The sequence below is a fragment of the Pelodiscus sinensis genome, chromosome 6 (assembly GCF_052426305.1).
Source record: "Pelodiscus sinensis isolate ZL-2025 chromosome 6, ASM5242630v1, whole genome shotgun sequence".
Taxonomy (NCBI): domain Eukaryota; kingdom Metazoa; phylum Chordata; order Testudines; family Trionychidae; genus Pelodiscus; species Pelodiscus sinensis.
This window is the reverse complement of record NC_143057.1, coordinates 83426555-83448397: the sequence shown is the minus strand read 5'-3', so window position 1 is coordinate 83448397 and position 21843 is coordinate 83426555. Positions and strand designations below refer to the sequence as shown.

The following is a 21843-nucleotide window of genomic DNA, read 5'->3' as shown; positions in this document are numbered from 1 at the left end:
ACTGTTTTAGTCTGCATTTTCCAGTATGATTGTTACATCAAAACTTTACAGATGGGAGCTCAGCAGGTGGCAGTCTGCCCTATGAACCAATGAGTAAACATCTACATGATGGTAGAGGGGCACTGAGCTTCTGGAGGTGCTGTCTTTTTAATCAGCATCTTAATATGTCATTTAAGATCCTAGAGTACATTTAACAATAATAGAGGGGTTTTCCCTGTTACTTGGTTAAATTACAATCTGGATATTTACACTGCTGAGCTAGCATATACAGGTTGAACCTCTAGTCCAGCATCCTGGGGACTTGACCAATGCTGAACCAGAGAATTTGCCAAACCACAGGAGGTCAATATTGTCTAGCAGCATTACCAACACTTGCACTGCTTACTGGGCTCTTAGAAGACATTTCCAGATAAATTAGAGCTAAAAACACAGCACAGAACACTGAGAGCCAGGACCGGTGGCTGTAAACTTTATGTGACCATGGGGAACTTGGCCATACCCATGATAAGTAGACATCCCACTAACTAAAATCATGCCAGACCATAGCTGTTGCAGGGCAAGAGTGCACCAGACTAGAGATGTTCAACCTGTATTTCCTAAATTTCAAAATGAATATGTAATTCTTCCCTTCCCAAACACCGTTGTGCAGCATTACTAATACAGTATTTGTTGTTACATCTCAGAGATTGCTGAGTTTCAGCACAAGGTGAAGTGATTCGTTTCTTGTCAACAGAACATTTTAGGACCTGAATCTTCTGCATGAAAGCAGCATCATAATGTAAGACTTTAGGAGTGGTAGAGTGTCTTTATGAGAAAGCCATACACTTAACAGAAAGTCTCCCATTGAAACTGGTACAGGTCCCCAAACACCATTACTGATTATAGGCCAAATTCACCCCGGTTTAATAATACTGACATCAAAGCTATCAGCTGAAGCCTGAGGGGACTTTGAACTAAGACACTCACAATAGAGACAAGGGGAGAGAAAATAAATCTATTTTTTTAAGCTAAAAGGAAAATATTTTAAAATCCTTAGTTTCTTCAAAATCTTTTAGCAAAAATTGGATTTGTAAAAAACAGTCCTCTTGAACATACATTTGTATACAGATTCCTCGTATAAGAGAGACACAGTAAATGCAATATATCTGGACGTTAGTAAGGTTTTTGATACTCTCTCATACATAAACCAGAGAAATACAAATACAAACTAGACAAAATTATAGGGCAGGTACACAACTAGTTGGAAAAATATAATTATACAATAGTTATCAATAGTTCCCAATCAAGCTGAAAGAATATCTTGAGTGGGATTCTGCAGGGATCTCTCCTGAATCTGATTCTATTCAGGATCTTCATAAAATAACTTCCTAATGGCATAGAGAGTACATTTATAAAGTTATGGACTATACTAAACTGGAAGGGGTTGCAAGCCTTACAAATCCAAGGACAGAACTAGAATTCAGAATGAGCTTGACAAACTGCAGAAGTGGTCTGAGAGAAATAAGATGAAATTCAATAGGGACAAATAAAGTTCTCCATTTAGGAGGGACAAATCAGTTGCACACATATAAAATGGGAAATGGATGCCTAGAAGTACTGCAAAAAAGGATCGGGGGATACATTGAATCATGAACTAAATAGGAGTCAACAATATAATACTGTTGCAAAAAAGAAAAAAAGCAAACATTGTTTTGCGATGTGTTCACCAGAATGGTGTAAGCAAACACAAGCAGTAATTCTTTCACTCTACTCTGTACTGATAAGACCTCAAGTGGAGTATTGTGTTCAGTTCTGTGCACCGCACTTTGGGAAAGGGATGGACAAACTGGAGACAGTCCAGAAGAGAGCAAAAAACAAACAAACCAAACAAACAAAGAGTCCAGAAAACACAGCTTATGAGGACAGACTGAAAACCCTAGGTTTGTTTAGTCTAAGAAGAGGAGACAGAGGTGACAAATGAAATACATATAAGGTTTTTAAAATGAAGAAGGCAATGGATTTTTCTCCTTATCAGTGAAGAACAGGGCAAGTAGTAATGGGCTTAAGCTGTAGCAACAAAGATTTAGGTTAGACCATTAGAGAAAGTTTCCTGACTATAAAAATACTGGAACATCATCTAAGGAGGATGTGGAATCTCTGTCACTGAAGATGTTTAAGACAAAATTAGACACACACCTGTCAAGAATAGCATAGGTAATACTGTACATAGTCCTCTAGATGGAGGACTGGACTAGATGGCAAAGTCAGTTCCTTTCCTTTCCTATATTTCTTAGTCTGTGAAGAGGCTCAGCCAATCACATGCACTGTTAGATAACATGTGTCTTGTTCCACATGAGCAATCACAGCAAGTAAATCTTGAATCTAAAGTACGCTGGACCAGCAGCCCAATAAAACATGTAGACATGGAATAATGCAAGGGTGTTTAGTTTGTGACCCATGAGTGTCTTAAGAAGAAAATTTGTGTGATTATGAATTGGAAGTGTGGTAGTTTAGCTGCAGAAGTGTTCTGATTAGTCCTGTTGCTATGGCAGAGGAGCAAGGGGGAACTACTCTCCCTGCCAATCTTGGAACAGCTTAGGCTACAAATCAGAAGCAGTCAGTACAGCTGCTGTCTTCCCTGTTGGCTGCCCTGCTATATCAGAGTGGAGGGAGGAGAATAGTACTGGATCCTCTGCCAGACTGTGGGAGCAGGGGGGTTGGAAGAACCTGTATAGTGGAGATGCTGACAGCCACTGAACCAGACAGCAAACGCTGCATATAATGGAATTCACTTCAAGCCAGAAGGTGCAGCAGCACCTCCTAGTCCAGGCAGTTATGTGTGAGAGTCCCAATTTGACACTCTCTGCCCCAGCCTGGGAAAACAGCCAGCATGGGGAGACTCATTTTCCTGAATCACCTGTATGTATAAGGGGGAAAAAATTGCTAGAAGCTTCTATAAGTAGTTTATGGAAATAAAAAATTGACCAACCACCACATTTTAAATCCAAATCCAGATAAATGTTTCACACAGCTTAATCCTAGATTGGTCAAACTGTGAATGACAGTATACTATACATCCTAGTGCAGAAAAATACCTGTCAGGGAGATGTTTTGTTTTTTTGGTCAGGCCTGAGAGTATGTTTGGGGCCACTACTCTTGCCATTTGAAAGCTGACCTAAAGAAGTTGCCAAGCTGACTTGAGAGATTTGTCTGCCACTGCTGCCATTATGTTAAGCATGACCCTTCCCTCCTTAGTTCATTAGCAAAAAAAGAAAACGGTCACTCCTTCCTCCTACATTCTTCTGCTTCAGCATATTTGAGGCATATTGTGCAAGACAAATAAAATATTCTGTTCTTCCCATAGCACTCTCTTGCTGTCGCAGCCAGCTTCTCGTGTGCCTTGCACATATTGGCACATTTAACAAATCTTTATAGTTAGTATTTTCATACTAATTGGATTAAAATTTATTGCACATCAGTATGACTCATTGTGAGACTCTAAAGTGGTGCCTTTTTAATTCTATAAAATGTGATACTAAAGGAGGAACAGTTCAATGTTTGTTTAGGGCCCATATATATTAGCAATAAAAACATTTTGTTTTGCTAGTCTCCAAACTATGGGCTAGGCTCCCAAATGTGAGGAAAAGATTCACCACCTACACTTACTTTATTATAGACAGTGATTTTGAATTAGATGTTCCATTTATTTCAAGGCAGTTTGCTTCTGGGAGCAGAGGTTATGAAAGAATAAATAGTAAGTCTTAACGTTCCCATTCAAAAGCAAGTGGGAGCTATTCAATATATACACACTGTACGTAATTTTACGAGAAAAGAGGAATCCATGGCAGAAGCCACTCATTCTCAATAGCAATCAGACAGACTTTTACAAAGGTTTCCTGGAACACTTAACACAGGAGCCATCTAAATTAATGGCTAGTAATCTAAATTCTACATGTGCTAAAAGCCAACTTTGTCACATAAAGAGCCTTTTTGTTCCTGAAGGCCAATATCAATATCCCAAACTAAAGTTTGGTCATCTTTCTATGCCTCCCATATTTGAAAAATGTGAAACCTATCTTGTGGCAAGAGACTGACCCTACAAGGCAAGAAAGGAATGGATATTTTTGCAGGAGGAAAGACTGCAGGATTGAACCCAGAAAGAAATATTAATTTGAACAATATCTATTTACTCTATCAGCCAGCATGCTCACTCTAAGCTGCAACACAGACTTACCATTTCAGTATGCAGTAAGCCCCAGTCTCGGCTGCACCTTCTTTCAGGCAAGCTCTTGCTACCCACTGGGCCCCACTCAGGCCTTTCCACAGCCACCTGCATGGCAGATAGCCTGCAGGGAGGAGTGGATCTGTCTCACAGGTGTAGGGAGGACTGAATCCACAGGCTCTCATTAACCCCTTCCTGACTAGTATGTTTTGTATACCCCATCACACCTTCTACTCACTTCTTTTTAGAATACCTTTCCATGATAGCTATTCATTATCTCACAATGCACAAGGATAATCACCAGACAGAGCATTCTACCTTTGTGGAATTGCCCCAGCCTCTCACCTCCAGGCCAGTGTTCTCTCTAATCTGTGGGGCAGCACAGCTTCACAGGTGATTAATCAGCCCCACCCAGTCAGCTCTGAATGGAGCCCTGAGCCTCTGACTGGGCAGGGCTGATTAATCATCTGTGAAGCTGTGCTTCCTTGCAGACTAGAGGGAACACTGCTCCAGGAACCCTTTAGTGATGGGGGAGGACTGAATTCCTCCCCTCTCCCAGTTCATATGGGAACTTGCTGGCTGTTCCCCTTCATCAGGGAGCCAGGGGAAAGTGCATAGTTTTCTGCATTCCTCACTCTGGATGGAGTGCTCAAGGCGAGATGAAGCTGACCCTGCCCCAGCTGTGCCTAGTGGAGCTGCAGCGACCATAGAGGCAATTCTCATCTGGCCAAAAGCTGCTGCAGTGAGAGAGGGCTGGGTTTGTCCTCTCTTCCCCAGGGTAGCCTGCATACTGAACCCCTCATCCCCAGCCTCACCCAAGAGCAAAGGTTTAAATGAAGCAAGTGCATTTTTATACTATTTTCAAAAAAACAAAAACAAAAAACCCACCAAAAATTGAGTTAAGAAACTGAACAATGGTGGGTAAATCTTCTAGTATGTTATTTAAATCTAAATCCATCATGATACTTTAGAGCAAAAATGAATTCACTAGCAGTTCCAGTTATTTATAGAATTTTCTTAAGAAAATGGACTAGCTTATTACTTTACAAATTATTGCTTTGCAGCTGTCTATAAAAACATAATCTATAGTTGCTGAGTTTTATAAACAATTTAATTTAGATCCATCTGGGTCTGTTCTGATCTCAGGGTACATCAACACTTGCTCCCTAGTTCGAACTAGGGATGCAAATGTAGCAGACTGAAATTGCTAATAAAGCGGGGATTTAAATATCCTGTGCTTCATTAGCATAATCTTGCCCGTGCGTTATTCCGCTCAACAGCTGATTCGAACCAGGAAGTGCACTCCTGGACGTGTTAGTTCGAATCAAACCCCTTGGTTCGAACTAATGTTACTCCTCATTTGTTGAGCGGAATAATGCGCTGGTGAGATTATGCTAATGAAGGGCGGGATATTTAAATCCCCACTTCATTAGCATTTTCGGCCCGCTACATTTGCATCCCTAGCTCAAACTAGGGAGCAAGTGTAGACGTAGTGTGCAGATGTAACTCTTGTTGATGGGGATGCTGGTCAAGAATCGAAGCTTTTTTCTCTTTTCAAGTTCATCCTGTGATCAGTGTAAGTTGCCTTATATAAAAGAACAGTCTTTCCAAGGTGGGTGGTTTCAATGGAACAGAATAGTAACAAATAGAAACATGACCAACATGCCTGTCTGATGGCATGTGCTGCCAGTGCCATCCTTAACAGTATAGCTGCCTTACACAGCCCAAGCACCTGCACCCCGCTGCAGCACGGTGATGCCCTGAGGAGGAGGGCTAAATTCAGGGCTATGGGGCCACAGGGGCAGGAGCTGTGGGGGGCAGTCCCAGCACTTCAAGGAGCAGGACAGGAAGACAGCAGGGATTGGACTCAGCAGCCATGGCAGGATGGGGAACAGCCTCAGTCCACTCTGCTCCACTGGCTCCCAACAACATTGCTCAGGGGAGGGGGCTTGGAAGAAGGGGTAGGACTGCCTCTAAACTCACTGACCGCGGTGGGAGGTAGAGTGATGTGGGTGGGAGCAGGAAGAGTATAGCAGGCTGTGACCAGGTCACTCCAGTTTGTGCTGCTGGTGAGTGTGGGGATGGCCCAACCCCTGCTCCCAATGGCAGGCCTCCCAGTAATCCCCCTGGTTTCATTGCTCAGGGGAGGGGGGTTGGAAGAAAGGGTAGAATGAGGGTGGGGCAGAGCAGGAGTGACAGAGGTAGGGGTGGAGTCAGGGGGTTATCTCATAGGGATGGTCCTGCTAGGCACAGCTCATGGGGAAGCAGCCAGGGGATGGGACTGGCCACCAGATCTGATGCCTCTGCATATGCAGCTACCAAGGGCACCATGAAATTTGGCTGTGTGTTTTACGTATTAGTAGAGAGGGCTGTGTGCTACCCTAAAGGAAGGATGAAATTAATGAATTAATTAATGAAATTAATGTTATGGTACATCTAGACAGCAGGGCTATTTTGGGATACCAGAGGTATCTGGAAATAGCTACCCCACATCTTTGAAACGCCCCTGTTATTTTGAAATATTTATCAAAGTAATGGGTGTGCTATTCCGGCATTCCCGTAACCCTCGTTCCATAAGGGTTAGGGGGTTTCTCGAAATAGCACATTATTTCAAAATTTGGCGCTGTGTAAATGTGCCAAATTTCGAAATAAGCTATTTTGAAATACAATCATAAGAAGATACACAATTTGCGTAGCACAAATTGTGTCTTATTTTGAGTTTAGGGTGCTTTGTAGATGCACCCTATGATAGCAGAAAGCAGTTGCATTATGGAAGTGATGAACATAAAAGACTAATGGTCCAATTCTTTATTGCCCTGCACCTTTTGCAGTCCATTACATTTGTGGAAAACAAGTATAAAGCATATGTCAAAGGCTGCCATTGTGATTTGGACTGGTGTAAATAACTGCTCAAGATGCCCAGTAATGGGTGCACAGGTTCTACAGCAACACAAGCAGTGAAGCTATAATAGCAGTCAATTTACCTCTTGAAAATAAAAGGCCAGTGAGAACCTTCCTGATGAGCAGTTGTTCGTTCCTATAAAATACTGCTCTACAAGTAGGCTTGTAGGGCCTTATCCTGCAAATACTTACTTGTGTTTGGTATCTGTAACAACTATGCTTTTTTCTTAAAACTTAGACAAACCAATAAGCAAACCCTGTGAACCTCCCTCCACCCCCTCCACAATTTCTTCAGAAATGTCCAGATCTGTTTATATGAATTCCTGTTTCTGAGTGTTAATACCCTGGGATATTTTGGAGTTGGGTAGAAGAAGAGTGGTCATCAATAAAGTTGCCTAAATCTCAGATTAGTACTATTTAGGGCATCCTTTTTTTCCTGACAATAAAGGGGAAACATACAGATGAAGAAATTCCAATGGCAAGACTTCTAGGTCAGTCTGAGGTTTTTCCTGTAAATGGTTTTTTTTTCCTGTGCTTTAAGTTGTAATCAGTTGCTCTTCTACTAAACAAACAATACTAGTCTTAAGCAATTTCTTTTTTAATTATAAAAAACACACGCCACAATCTCTCTCTCTCTCTCTCTCTCTCTCTTTGGTAGAAGAGAGGAAATCTAACAGATTAAAAGTTCTGCTTTTCTTTTCACTTAGCTAATTATTTGTGGCATTAGCTTTCTTGGTGCTTATTTTCAGGGCTTGACAAGCGGTGGCGAACCCTGCTCGCCAGCCGCGCGGTTTGGCACACTGCGCATGCACTGATCACGCTGCGGCGCTGTGTCGGCTTAAAATCTACTCACTCCGGGCGAGTAGATTGACTAATTTGTCGAGCCTTGCTTATTTTTATTAGTGATAGCTGCTTTGAACTCCAAACCATATACTCTGCCACAATCAAATGTTAAATTTAAATTATTTTACAACAAAATTACTGTTTCAAACCTTTAATATGTGTTGTGCTTAATGCTGCTGTCTTTATCCAGAAAAAGCTTTTATTGGGTCTTGTCTGCTCTACCAAGTTTTGATGCTAAAAAATAATTTTTGGCAACAAAATAGTGAGAGCATACACAGCACAATTCTATCTTAGTCACATGCAAAAAAGCGCCCAGTTTCAGTAACAAAAAACTTCCAGCCCATGAGAATTTTTTTCTTTTCCCCTCCCTTTATCGTTGACAGATATGCAATGTAGGCCACCCAGGAGCTGTTGGATCTGATTAGTATATGGGGAGATGAGTCTGTTCGATCCCAATAGCGAGTGATCCAAAGGAACTGGTACACATATGGGCAAATTTCTTGAGGCTTGTGCAAAAGGGGCCATGATCAGGACATGCTGCAGTGCAGTGCGAAGCTAAAGGAGTTTAAAGCAATGAAGACAATCATCACTCTGTATCTGCACCTAACTTCCCTGCATTTCTGTAAGAAGCTGGACACTATCCTCTGTGGTGACTCTACCTCCAGAAGCCCCATGGAGACTTTGGAGGACATGGAGGCAGCAGAAAGAGAACCTGATCTGGAGGATTAAACAATAGATGAAGAGACTGAGCTAGATGAAGACGTGGCTCACGACAGGGTTGCCTAGTGGGGCAGGTAGCCAGGAATTATTCTCCACTCCTGAAGTGCATGTCCAGTCACTTCTAGTATGTGAACTGCAGGGATAGGTATAGAAAAAGTGGGAGGCAGACTGTGTTTCTGTGAGCTGGACAGTGCCCTGTGTAGCTAATGGTCATGGTCATGCAGGGTGTTGGTGCACAATGAGATCTCAAAGGAATTCTCTAGGGAGATGTTCTGGAAAGTTTTCTAGAGGTATTTCTTAATCCTCTACTGCAGATTTCATAGCAGTGTGCTGTGTTCCTTCCCCCACTGTAAGACACTGTCCTGTGTCATTGTGTAATCATTTGTGCAGGGACCAAAGCAGCACATAGTACCCTTCATTGTCAAAGTGCTTCCTCAAAGGTTTCCTGATGTTAATAGCAGCCCTCTGGGCTCTCTGACAGCCCTAGTATCTGGCTGTTCAAACTCTGCAGCCAAGTACTATTCCCCAGTGTTCCACCCTCTAGCTAAGAGCAGCATGAAGATATGACTATGGGAAGATTATCCTCAGTAAGGTCTAGCCTGCCATAGAGACATTTCCATCTTACTTTTAATTTGCCAAAGGCACATTTCACTATCATGCCACACCAGCTCAGCCTGTTGTTAAAATGTTCCTTACTGTTATCTAGGTCCCTGGTGTAAGATTTCATGAGCCAGTATTATTATGGGCATTTCTACAACCCTCAATGTAATTTTGTGACCTGGAAAGAAAGTCCTCGCTTGCAGCTTTCTGTACAGGTCAAATGTTCCTGATACATGCAAACATGCACCTTTCCAGACCACCTCATACTGATGTCTGTGAAATGCCCACAAGTGATCCACAAGTGCCTGAAACACCATGGAGAACTATTCCTTCCTGTTGATCTACTCAGCTGCCAGGTGAGCTGGTGCTAAAATTGGAACATAAGTGCCATCTATTGCCCCCCACACATATACAGTTTGGAAGCCTATTTCTGCAAATCCATCCACTATTACATGCACATTTCCCAGAGTCATGGCTTGCTGTAGCAGAATGCAATTATTGCCAAGGGCAGAGTTTCCGAAGTGGGGAAGGGGACAGCAGCTATGCACTCCGGCATGCATCTTGCTTTTTTTCCGGAGCAAGGAGAATGTACTTGCATTCAGTGATTTACTCTTCTACCCCCTCCCTTCAGCAGCCAGGAGCGAGAGGCATTCACGGAGTGCAAGTATTTTCCCCTCACTCCCTGTTAGTCCAGGGAATGGGAAGAAAAGCAAGGTGCGTCCCGGAGCACACGGCTGCTGTCCCCCCTGCCCTTCTGAAACTCTGCCCGTGGTTATTGCTCTACACACTTGCAGTAATACAACCCCAGTTGTAGACTTTCCCATTCCAAACTGATTTGTAACTGACCGGTAGCAATCTGCAGTCACCAGCTTCCAGACAGCAATTGCCACATGTTTCTCTTTGTGGGGGAGAGGCAGCTCTCATTTTGGTGTCCTTGCACCACAAGTCAGGGGCCAACTCAGCACAAATATCCAGAAAGGTTGCTTTACATGTCCTAAAGTTCTGTAGCCATTGGTCTTCATTCTATATCTGCATGACAATGTGATGCCACCCACCAGTGCTGGTTTCCCTAGCCCAAAGCGATGGTCTACCCCCTGTAGCTGCTCTGTGAATGCCAAAAGCAATGCTAAGTTGCCGCTCTCCATACTACGCAGAATATCGGGTGCCCGTGAATCTTCCTCTGTAGTAACTTTGAGAATAACTATGTGATGTTCTCGTGACATTGAACAGAATGTAGGAGAGAAGTGCAGGATCCATCTTTTCTCACTGCAGGTGCTGGAATGCACAGCAAAGAATGGCAGTTTGAAAAATAGCACAAAAGGAAGCTGCAAACCATAGGAGGGCTGGGACAGAAAGCAATGCCTTACAGGACATTTTGCACAGTCCAAAGATGCACCACACTCCATCCTGCATTCCCACAACACCTAGTGACAGATGGTATCACTAGGCACCAGGCGTGATGGTGTCATCACGCTGCCGATGATGGAGTTCCCAATGTTGACAGAGGGAGCAAGTGTGAACACATCTGAGTGACGTTGCCTTTGCTGATTTTGTGCGTATCGACATTAGTTTTGTTGATTAACCTTTATAGTGTGTACAAGCCTTTGGAGTCAATGAGTGTATATAGGCTGAGAATGGACTATCCTTTGTTTACAGTGCCTGCTGTGTCCAACCTTCTCCCATGGTTTGGTCACCTATAGCATTTATTATCCCTCTCTCTCTATATATATACAAAATTTCCTGCAAGATGACAGTGATGTCATGATGCCACTCTGCATCCTGCCTGCCTCCTCCCAGCTTTCCTTAATGCTGGGGAGCCAGGGATGCTGCACCATGGCTTCACATGCCCCCCTTGCAGCTGGATGGAGAGAGCTGGGGCTGGCGATGCCTTGGCCTGGTCCCCTTCCCTTCTAGTGGCTGGCGGGAGAGCGCGGGGCTCCTTGGCAGCCAGGGGGTGAGATAGGGGAGAGCCAATGCTGGCCCGGCGTCAGCTGTACCTGGAGGCCAGGGTGAGCAGGGAAGAGCCAGGGCTGGCCCGGCCTCATCCCTTCCTGATGGCTAGGGGAGGGGGGAAATCTGGGGCCCTGCCTGATGGCCAGGAGAGAGGTGGGAGGGGCTGGTGTGGCTGGGAGGGGGAGGGAATAACACTGAGGCTTGCATGGCCTTGGTCCTCCCTGGCTGCCGGAGGTGCGGGGGGCGGGAGAGCCAGTGCTGACCAAGGGGACTGGGGGACAGGGCAGGTCAGGGCTGCCACACCTCGGCTTGGCCCTCCCTGGTAGGGGGAGAGCTGGGGCTGCCTACCCCCAGGGAGAGGGGGTTGGCAAGCATAGCAAGCAGGGGGTGCAGCCCCTTAGTTGATATTGAAATACCTAACACTTTGAGTACTACCTGACCGTAAAATAATAAGTGCTCTTTACAGTCAAAGAAGAGAAAATGAGGGGAATTCTCTCTCTAATGGTGCTTACGTAAGAACTTGAAAAGACAAAAAATCCTGGTCTGTTTTCACATGTAGGGTAACTCCACTGGCTTTTCAAGAATAGAACTAGTCCCAACTATATGACCTATGATAAGTATAGACCAGAGATTACATTGGTAATTCAATATTATATATCTGCAAACACTTCTGTGAATTCAGAAATATTGAACAAAACTGTGTCTCCTTTCGTCACTGACCTCAGTGATTCTCCTTACCCTGTGCACATGCAGGGTACGTCTACACTGCATCCCTAGTTCGAACTAGGGATGCAAATGGAGACAACCGTAGTAGTTAATGAAGCGGGGATTTAAATATCCCGCGCTCCATTAACATGATCTCGCCGGCGCGCTAGTTCGTATCACAGCTGATTCGAACCAGGAAGTGCGCGCCGGGACGCGTTAGTTTGGACTAAAGCCCTTAGTCCGAACTAATGTTACTCCTCATTTTTTGAGGAGAATCATTTTTTGAGGAGTAACATTAGTTCAGACTAAGGGCTTTAGTCCGAACTAACGCGTCCCGGCGCGCACTTCCTGGTTCGAATCAGCTGTGATTCGAACTAGCGCGCCGGCGAGATCATGTTAATGGAGCGCGGGATATTTAAATCCCCGCTTCATTAACTACTTCGGTTGTCTCCATTTGCATCCCTAGTTCGAACTAGGGATGCAGTGTAGACGTACCTGCAGTGTGTGATTAATTCATTCATGTCACATCTCCATCATACTATTTTTGCAAAATAAACTTTTGGTGCTTTTGTAATAAAAATAATTGGAGTCACCATATGAAAGATCTAGGAAGTCTGTCTTTGAAATGACCGCAATTAATGGAGTTCACAAGAAATGAATTTGATCTGGAACAAGGGCACTTTTAAATTATAGCAAGGCATTTATTTCTAGGAAATTCATCTCTTTAATAGGTTTGAGTATTTATTTCTACTCACCTTACCCTCAAAACAGTAAATTAAAAAACTGTGGCCCATTGAAGGTTAAACTTGAATTCCCTATTAAATGCTGATTAGATGTTACCTTTCTCAGTAAATATAAAAAGGATTCATATCCCAAGGTATTATATCTATCAGTACATGTTTTGATCATATTATGATTATAAGAAATTGGTAGTTGGAATGAAACTTTCCAAACATTTTAGCTAAATAAACTAAAATATTTACAGAATGACCCTGATACTAGATCATACTATCCAGAATATATTATTTATGGCTTTGGCACGCAGACAGAACAAGTGTCTTAATTAGATGTAAATTACTTGATATTCATGTTAACATAAGCTTCAACATGACATTCTGAATGCACCAGAATTTTTGAAGGGAAGTCCTTTGGATTCAAGTCTGAGTCTCTGTGTACATATTCACATTCTGCCAGTTCATTCCTGAAAACCTAAAGCAAACATTTAAACCAAAACCAAAAAGTGAAAGAGGCATATCTGAGACTGACTTCCAAGAAGCAATTAGATTATTTTATAGTAATTATGTCTGGTTTTAGGTCAAGGAAACATTACTATGCATTACTTAAACAAGCCATCAGCACACATGAGGCTGGGAGGAAAACATTCTGATGCACTGATGAAGTGGATTCCAGACCATGAAAGCTTATGCCCAAATGAGTTTGTTAGTCTAAGGTGCCATAGGACCCCTCATTGTTTATCCTGAGGCATTTGCTCACAAGTAACTAAGATCTAATTTTGTTGGCCAACATGATAATGTGGTTATGTGATAATGTCCAAATTTTATTCTCTCAAATTAAAATGAAGTATTGTTACTGGTGCAATTGTCTGAAGGTATTGCTCTACATTCATTTTGTTTTGTTGTGGATGGTTGTGACAAGGTTTTGTATTTTATTTAATTTTATTTATTTCATTTATTTATGTATTGTTTTCAGCATGTCTGATTCATTCTTGGTCTGATTTGTTAAAATGTGTCCTCATTAAATTGTAAAATGAAAAAATGCCAGCTACCACAGACTGAGACTAGGTCAGAATTAATAATCTATCAAATTATTTCAAATTCATGGAAAACAAATCCAGTACCCAATTAACCATTTTTAGTGTCCATTTGTTTCAAATCTAGATTTGATCATGAAGAACATCATTAGTTAAGCCCTCCATTCATGCTGTCTGCAGAGTGCTCATTTTGACTGTGTCCATGAATATATTTTGTGTTTTATTTACATTCAGGCTTATAGAGAGTAGACTGATGGGCCCGGAGCTTCTACTTTGATGCATATATGTGAATTGGTTTGTTTTGATAAATTAATTGAGGAAACATGTATTCTACTACTGCAGCACAACAGAAAAACAACAAGGGTATTTCCACCACTAGTAATATATCCTAATAGACAACTGCACATGGCAGTTAGAAGTTTTGTTAAATATCAATGCACACTACCATTTGTTGTCGATTTGACTGGATTATAATGCAGCCACTGCAGTATGAAGCTCTCCTTTTCTTCTTCACTCAGAAACTGAAGTATAAAAATAGTCTAGTAGATGGTTTACATATTAATGACTGATGCCATAATTAGGTGTGTTTGGTTTTTTGGGTTTTTTTTAAACCAATCAATGTCTGGAGTCAAAGTACAGAAGCCATGCTCTAGCCTGGTGAATCTGGCATCCTTATATTCAATGATAGCACATAGGTCTGATTTTTCTTCAACTTCACTTCTGAAAGCATCAAAAACATATGTTTTGTCTATCCCTGTGTCACGTTACTGGATCTTGAGGGGAGCAGCCAGATCACTGATGCACCCATAAGTGGGGGTGTTGGCCCCAAAAATGGTATAGAAGGGGGCCATGTGAGGTATTGAATAGAAGCTTACTGTCTGATAATCCTATGTACGCTGTTCATGTGTTTGTATAATGTCTGTGTATGCAATTATTAGCATGTAATTGTATGGATACTGAAGATTTCCCTGCATGTGGTTGAGCATTGGGCAGGGCCAGGCCTGTGGACATGCTAATTAGCGAGGCCCTGTGGGACAATGGCTTTCAATGGGCCAAGGACACACCTAAAGAATGGGGGCTGTCACCTGAGAGCTGCCAGCAGGGAACACAGAGATTGGCCTCTGACCAGGTGACCTGCTACAGCCAAGAAGGGACCAGGAAGGAGGGATAAATAGGCCATGTGGTCAACGCCATCTTGTTCTCAGCTCAGCACTTCATCCCAGAGGCAGCATTGCAGGGATCGAAGAGCCCGGAAGACCAGTGAACCCATCCTGATGCTAGGATGTGCAACAAGAACTTTTAAACCAGCAGCTGTAACATCTCTGCTAGAGCCTGCATCGAGGGCTGGGAGTTTCGATGCATGTGATGTATGATTCTTTAGCAACCTTACTCTCATGCTTTTCTTTCTGGTGATAATAAACCTTTAGATATAGATTCTAAAGGATTGGCCCAGCGTGATTTGTGGGTAAGATCCAGAGGGTAAATTGACTAGGGATCTGTGGCTGGTTTCTTGGAACCGGACAGGACTTGTTTGGGGTAGGTGGGATTGGGTGCTAGGACCCCCCATCTGTGTATGAGGCCCGGGGCCATCTGGGGCACGGATATTGCTGGGGTGTCAGAGGGGTTTTGCTCGTGAGGCTTCAGGCAGGCAGCTGAAGCGCTCTGTGAGACTGGTTTGTGGCCTGTTTGGAGAGGTCACCAGTCTGGGGGCTGTAAGGAGCCCCGGATTTGAGCAATTCGCCCTGAGCAGACGCCCTCAGCTGTGCCCAGACTTGGCCCGGCACACCCTGAGGAAAGTTTTTTGATTTAAGAGCCAAGAATTTCTTTCAATGTTGTGGGGGTACAGCACAGCACTTTAGCTTTTGCAAAGCTTCACAAAAATAAATGCTCTTTTTGAAAAGTAAGAGATGTCAGTCACCATGAAGTTTGTAATTCAAGATGGACTCAATATGACTCAAATATCTCTGTCTTGATCTCTAGGATAATGCTTCTCCTCTGACTATATCAGCTCTTGACTAAATTCTGCAGTATGTTCCAAATGGGGAACAACCAAATTATTATATTTGATCATTGTTTTCGGTGTAGCAATCCTGCATACAAGGTGGATCTCCATAAAATAATTTACTAATAGCTTGAAATACTGGAAGTTGTTGTCATATTTTGGGACTTAGGACTATTGGGAAATGTTTTTCAAAATAAATACAGATTTTACTCTGACTGTTAAAATGGTGCATGATATGCCTCCATCATCCCTTTTCATATCCTCCTTACATTACTCATACTCAGTACTTGGCAGAAATGCCATTTGACTACATACTCTTTCTCTGAGGAATGACTAAATACTTCTGGAATGGCACATATATTTAAAGTTAACCCTTTGCTATGTTGACTCTCTCCTCAGGCACTATGCTACCAGCACTTCTAACTATCTTCAAGTCACCACTGACTTCCTGAGGAAACAACAGAGCATCACTAATCTTCCTGAAAACACCATCTGGCTACCATAGATGAAGAAGCTCTTTATACAAACATTTCACATGAAGATGCACTACAAGCTGTTAGGAACAGTATCCCTGATAATGCCACAGCATACCTGGTGGCTAAGCGTGTGACTGTGTCCTCACCCATAACTATTTCCATTTTGGGGACAATCTATATCTTTAAGTCAGTGCACTGCTATGGGCACACATATGGCCCCACAAAATGCTAACGTTTTTATGGCTGACCTAGAACAATGTTTCCTCAGCTCCCTTCTCCTGCCACACCTTCTCTACTTACACTACATTGATGGCATCATCACCATATAGACCCACAGGAAGGAGACTCTTAAAAAATTCCACAGAGATTTCAACAATTTCCACCCCAGTATCAACCTCATCCTGGACCAGTCCACACAAGAGATTCACTTTCTTGACAATACAGTACAGATAAATAATGGTCACACAAAGACCACACTAAACTAGAAACCTACTGACCACTATTCTTATTTACATGCCTCTAGCTTCCATCCAGGACACATCACACAATCTGTTGTCTACAACCAAGCCATAAGATACAGCCAGACCTGCTCCAATCCCACAGACAGAGACAAATTCCTACGCAATCTTTATCAAGCATTCTTTAAACTTAAATACCCACTTGGGGAAGTGAGGAAACAGATTGACAGAGCCAGAGAAGTACCCAGAAGTCACATAGTTCCAGACAAAACAAGGAAAATAACAGAACACCACTGGTCATTACCTACAGCCCCTAGCTTAAACCTCTCCAGTGCATCATTGACAATATACAACCTGTCCTGGAAAACAACCCCTCACTCTCACAGACCTTGGGAGACAGGCCAGTCTTTACCTTCAGATACACTCACCCAGGAACCTACCGCTGCCACAAACCTAGTTGCCAACTCTGTCCACACATCAATACAGGCAACGCCATCACAGAACCTAACCACATATGTCACAACATCTGCGGCTCATACAACTGCACATCCTCTAATATGATGTATGACATCAAGTGCCAGCAATGCCCCTCTGCCAATGCCCCTCTGCTAAGTCTCTGTGACAAAGGATTAATGGACACAAATCTGTCGGGAATGGTAACACAAACCTATAGGGGGACATTTTAACCTCCCTGAATATTCTATAATGGATTTAAAAGTAACTATTCTTCTACAAAGGAATTTTATCACCCAATTACAGAGGGAGACTGCTGAACTTGGAATTCATTTACAAGTTCGACACCATCAACTTGGGCTTGAATAAAGATATTAATTGGTTAACACTCTACAAAGGTAATTTTCCATGCCTTTGATATACACATTTGCACATCAAAAACTATGAATGGGACACATCTAGCATTATTAACACTGGTCCTACAATAGACAGGTAACTGCTTTTGCTGTTATATATACTCTGTATTCTGTAATTTCCAATCCAACTCATGTAATGAAGTGGGTTTTACTCATGAAAGCTCAGGATATAATATATTTGTTAGTTTCTAAGGTGCCACAGGTCTACCCTTTTCATCTTTGTTTTTTTATTTGCCCCCTCGTTAATGTTTTATCTTTTCCACATACAACAGGAAATACTAGTCACATCATTCTTTCACCCGCCTAGTTATGTCAAAGCCTGACTTTCATAATTAAAGTTTTAAGTGGCTTAAATATGAATTGAAGGTTTTTACAATTAAGTCAGTGGTAAGACTTCTCCTGGGAATAGTACCAGTACTATTCTATGCATAAAGGTACTTTTTCAGTCTGTCAGCTTTTCATGTCTCATTATTGTACAGTAAATAACAATTTATTAATAATATAGGACAATTGACCAAATTCTACTCTCATTAACAATGGATTTATACTTCTATAATGCCGTTAATTTCAACAAGGTTCATTTAACTTTATACCTTTAGTGTTCATCAAAAAGCCTTCCACCCTTTGCTACCACACGGAAAAACTATCAGGGCACAAAGATGACTTTTTACTCAATGCTTGTTGAAGACAGTCCAGGGAAAAACCTGAAACCCTTAATGGCACCAATGTTTGTCTTAGAGTAAAAATGTCAATAAATTCACAAATTGGTGAAAGAAAAATAATTTTCTATGGGTTGTTACTGTGACTGGATGAAAAATAAGCAGCCATGAAAATGAAGAGTGGAATATAACAAATTGATTCATAAGCAGGGGTGGGCAACAGACTTGCTGGGCTCTGGGCAAGGAGGCGGGAGGTGGGGGGTGGGGGAATAGCGCCATGCTCCCAGAAGAGGTAGGATCTTGGGAGGAAGGGGAAGGACTGGGGGAAGCCCTCGGCACCACCCGAAGCATGCTGTGCTAGCCTCCTCACCACACCCAGACCTCAGAACTGCCCAGAGTGCGCGGCACTATGCTCCAGTGGCAATTATAAGGGCCTGGGGCTCTGGCCAATGTTCCTGTAAGTGCTGCGGTGGAGGTATGGAGCCCAAGACCCTAGGAAAATTGCTGGGCCCTAGGGCTGCTGCCCTCTTTGCCCCTGCTTTCAGCAGGCCTATTCATAAGTATGGTCATTCACTCACTGTGCCTTTCTTTATCTCTTCAGCATCTGAGGAAGTGAGTTGTAGCTCATGAAAACTTATGTTTTAATATCCTAATAAATTTGTTAGTCTTTAAAGTGCCACCAGACTCCTTGTTGTTTAAATTCAGTTCTGCCTCTTTTCCCACTTAAGCAGCATTAAAATATATCTACAGCATGATAAATCTAATTTTGATATACACAGCGGCATTTTGCATGTATGCTATGGTTTTCCATTCTTAGAAAGGCTGAATTAATCTCTGGTGTAATTCTGACTTCAGATAAATATGACCCCTACACTTTATCTATGAGACTCAAAAAGTGTTTCAGTTTTATAACATTCTGTAAAAGTTAAATTTGTTAATTTATTTTTAACGCACCAAGAGATGTTTCATTCCTCTCTCTCTCTCTCTCTCTCTCTCTCTCTCTCTCTGTGTGTGTGTGTGTGTGTTGTTTTTACTGTGACATAAGATTTCTCCTTGTTTGGCATGTAGGATTATGTTATCTGTACCCTTTTGGCTAATGGAGTTCTCTGCATGAGATATGGGCATTTTAATCCTAGATACTACTTTTAGAACTTCATTTGTTTTGTTGTAGTTGCACAGAGACAGCTATAAATTAGTCCTTATGAAGCCAATAATGCAGATATAATACTTGAGGAATTCCTTTTGGTTCAGTTGTATTTATTTTTCCAAACATTTTGTTTGAGCGAAAATGAGATGGCTATCTACTGTTTCCTTATTTTTTTGCAGGAAAGCAAAGAGTTGTTGACTTCCTCTCCCCTCCCTTCCTTCCTTCTTTCTGAAGGTACTGTACTCATCTGAAAAAAGAGAACGAAGTGATTGTTCCTGTTCTCTTTCTTAAGTCATTTGAAACATTGTCCTTGCTCATTTTCTAAGTTTACTGCAATCTCAATACAGGGAGCAGGAGAGATTGCCAACAGGAAAGCAGGTAGAGAGCTTAGCTCATTCCAACTTCAACAATTGGTAAGTTTACCATGAAAGAGTTTTTACTGAAATCTTTGTTAGTTTAGTAGATATATCTATAAATATAGGAAAGTTATTTATCAACTACTAGTTTAAAAATAATGACTGTATGCCTTGACATGTGGTATATGTTGTCATTATAACATATCTACTGGCAGTTTTTTAAATACTGCTATTAGTTGTATGAGGTATAATCAATATATTGAGGAATGATTTCTCAGTGAGATTGATAATCTTTGCAGTTTTCAATAGTGCAAATTCTTTCATATGAAGCTGAGTAGTTGACCTTTCCTTTCTAGCAGCCATTGTAGCTTGTTACACACTTCACTGACTTTATAGTGAAAGTTTCAGTAAGGTTTACTGGGACCTCACAAAGGCAGAGATAGGGTTAGTAGGTATGCAATTGATAGGCTAGTATAGTTTGTTCATCTCTGACCATTACCTAGGACATATTCATTCAAGTATTATATGAGCAACTGAGCTGTCATCGAGCTGTCCCATAAAAAAGAAAGAATTACTACTCTTTTTTTTAAAACAGAGCTTTATTGGGTGTGTGAATACACGTTTGTATCTCTCAGTACCTTTGATATATGCAGTCTGAAAGCAGTGATATTTGAACACTTGAGTGAGATCCAGTTTCATTTTTAAAAGACTAAGTTACAACCAATGTCATAAATAGTAAGATTATCCACCAAGGATGATAACATGATAAAATGCTATCTACTCAGTTATATTTTTTATCAACCAATGGCCCGTCAACTACAGTTTCTAATGATCAAGTTAGCAAAGTCTGACTGCACATTTAGCAAAGAGTGTGATGTAAGCATGTAAGTTATTTGTATAAGGCAGGCAACAACACAAATAGCAACTTTTATACAAGAAGGCATAGTAGGAATGAGGAGTAGAATGTGTCACGTTTCTACAAAAGAGTATCTAGATCATCGCTTGGCCCCATATTAACTTGTCTGTGAGACATCAGAATGTTTTGTGGGACATCAAGTCCCTGGCTGCTTAGCTCCTAATGCAGGGCAGGGCACTCGAGACCAGGTACAGACAACTCTGGCTGGTGATGGATCCTCTGAGATTCATGGGTTCTGGGGGTTGTGCTTCCTCTGAAGTGGGAATATACTTTTCCCCCAATGACTGAATGAACACATTTTTCTTCCTTGTGATTCTTTTCTATACTCCCCTCTCCCCCTTTTCCAATGGTAGGGAGTGATCTATCCCAAATTAGCAAGCTTTCTGATAAAATTACATGTTTCTCCAGTACTTTATAACTAATGTTAAAAAGAAGGAGTTAATCAATGTATTGTTTAATATGGTTTGAAATTAAACGTACCAATTTATCTAATTTGGTGCTATTCATGAGCTTTGGATGATACGTCACCTACAAAATGTTTTCTAAGGTTACCAGTATAAACCAGTTTTCAAGTGTACGCAAGAAAATGAGATGCATACTTTTTTTATTTGGATGCCCAGTTTGGCACTTAGTTGGACATAAAGGCCACTTTATGTGACCAAGTTCTGATTCAGACAACCAAATGTAGAGTTTGGATAGTTATTTAGGTGGCTACGTCTGAAAACTGGGTCCCCATTAATATGTCAGTTACGATAATCAGAGAAGCCTTTTTATGCCATTTGCTTGGAATGGCAGAATTTTTCTGTTCTACTGCTGTTCCCACTATTGATGGGTCCCACCTGCAAAATTTTGATCTGGGATTGCAGACGCCCCAAAATTCTGGGAAGGTTGAATCCAGCATTTAGGCTCAATCCGTGATTAAGTTGGGAGCCAACTACAAAATTTAGATCCAGATTTCAGTGTTAATAATCTCAGCAAATTCATATACACTTGAAATCTGGGCCCATGTTTACTAGATATCCCGTCTGAGAATTTGGAAAAAAGAGAATTCTATGATCCCGAAGCAAAAAAGCATGTATACTTGCTGTTGTAGTAGCTAATCCAAACATAAAATGCTGATTTTAGACTCAGTTCTCTATTAATATTTATGTAAAATAGCAATGTAGAATGACACTTTATAATTTAGTTGTAAATACAGTCCCTGAGTTTTGTGCTTCATTCTTGGATTATGCGTTTCAGTTACATTTCTCTTTGATACAATACATT

At 41.7% G+C, this 21843-nt stretch overlaps 1 protein-coding gene across 6 annotated transcripts in view; it reads left to right on the top strand.

Moving 5' to 3' along the window:
• The first annotated feature begins 19560 nt into the window (after positions 1–19560).
• Positions 19561–21843, top strand: part of ZNF366 (zinc finger protein 366) — a 39899-nt gene continuing 37616 nt past the window's right edge. For 2 of the 6 annotated variants that reach the window (XM_006124295.5, XM_006124296.5), the window contains exon 1: positions 19561–19718. The gene's annotated coding sequence lies outside the window, so the exon portion shown is untranslated. The remainder of the gene's footprint in view (positions 19719–21843) is intronic. The other 4 variants (XM_089779338.1, XM_075932244.2, XM_006124297.5 and 1 more) reach the window with 3 other exon arrangements.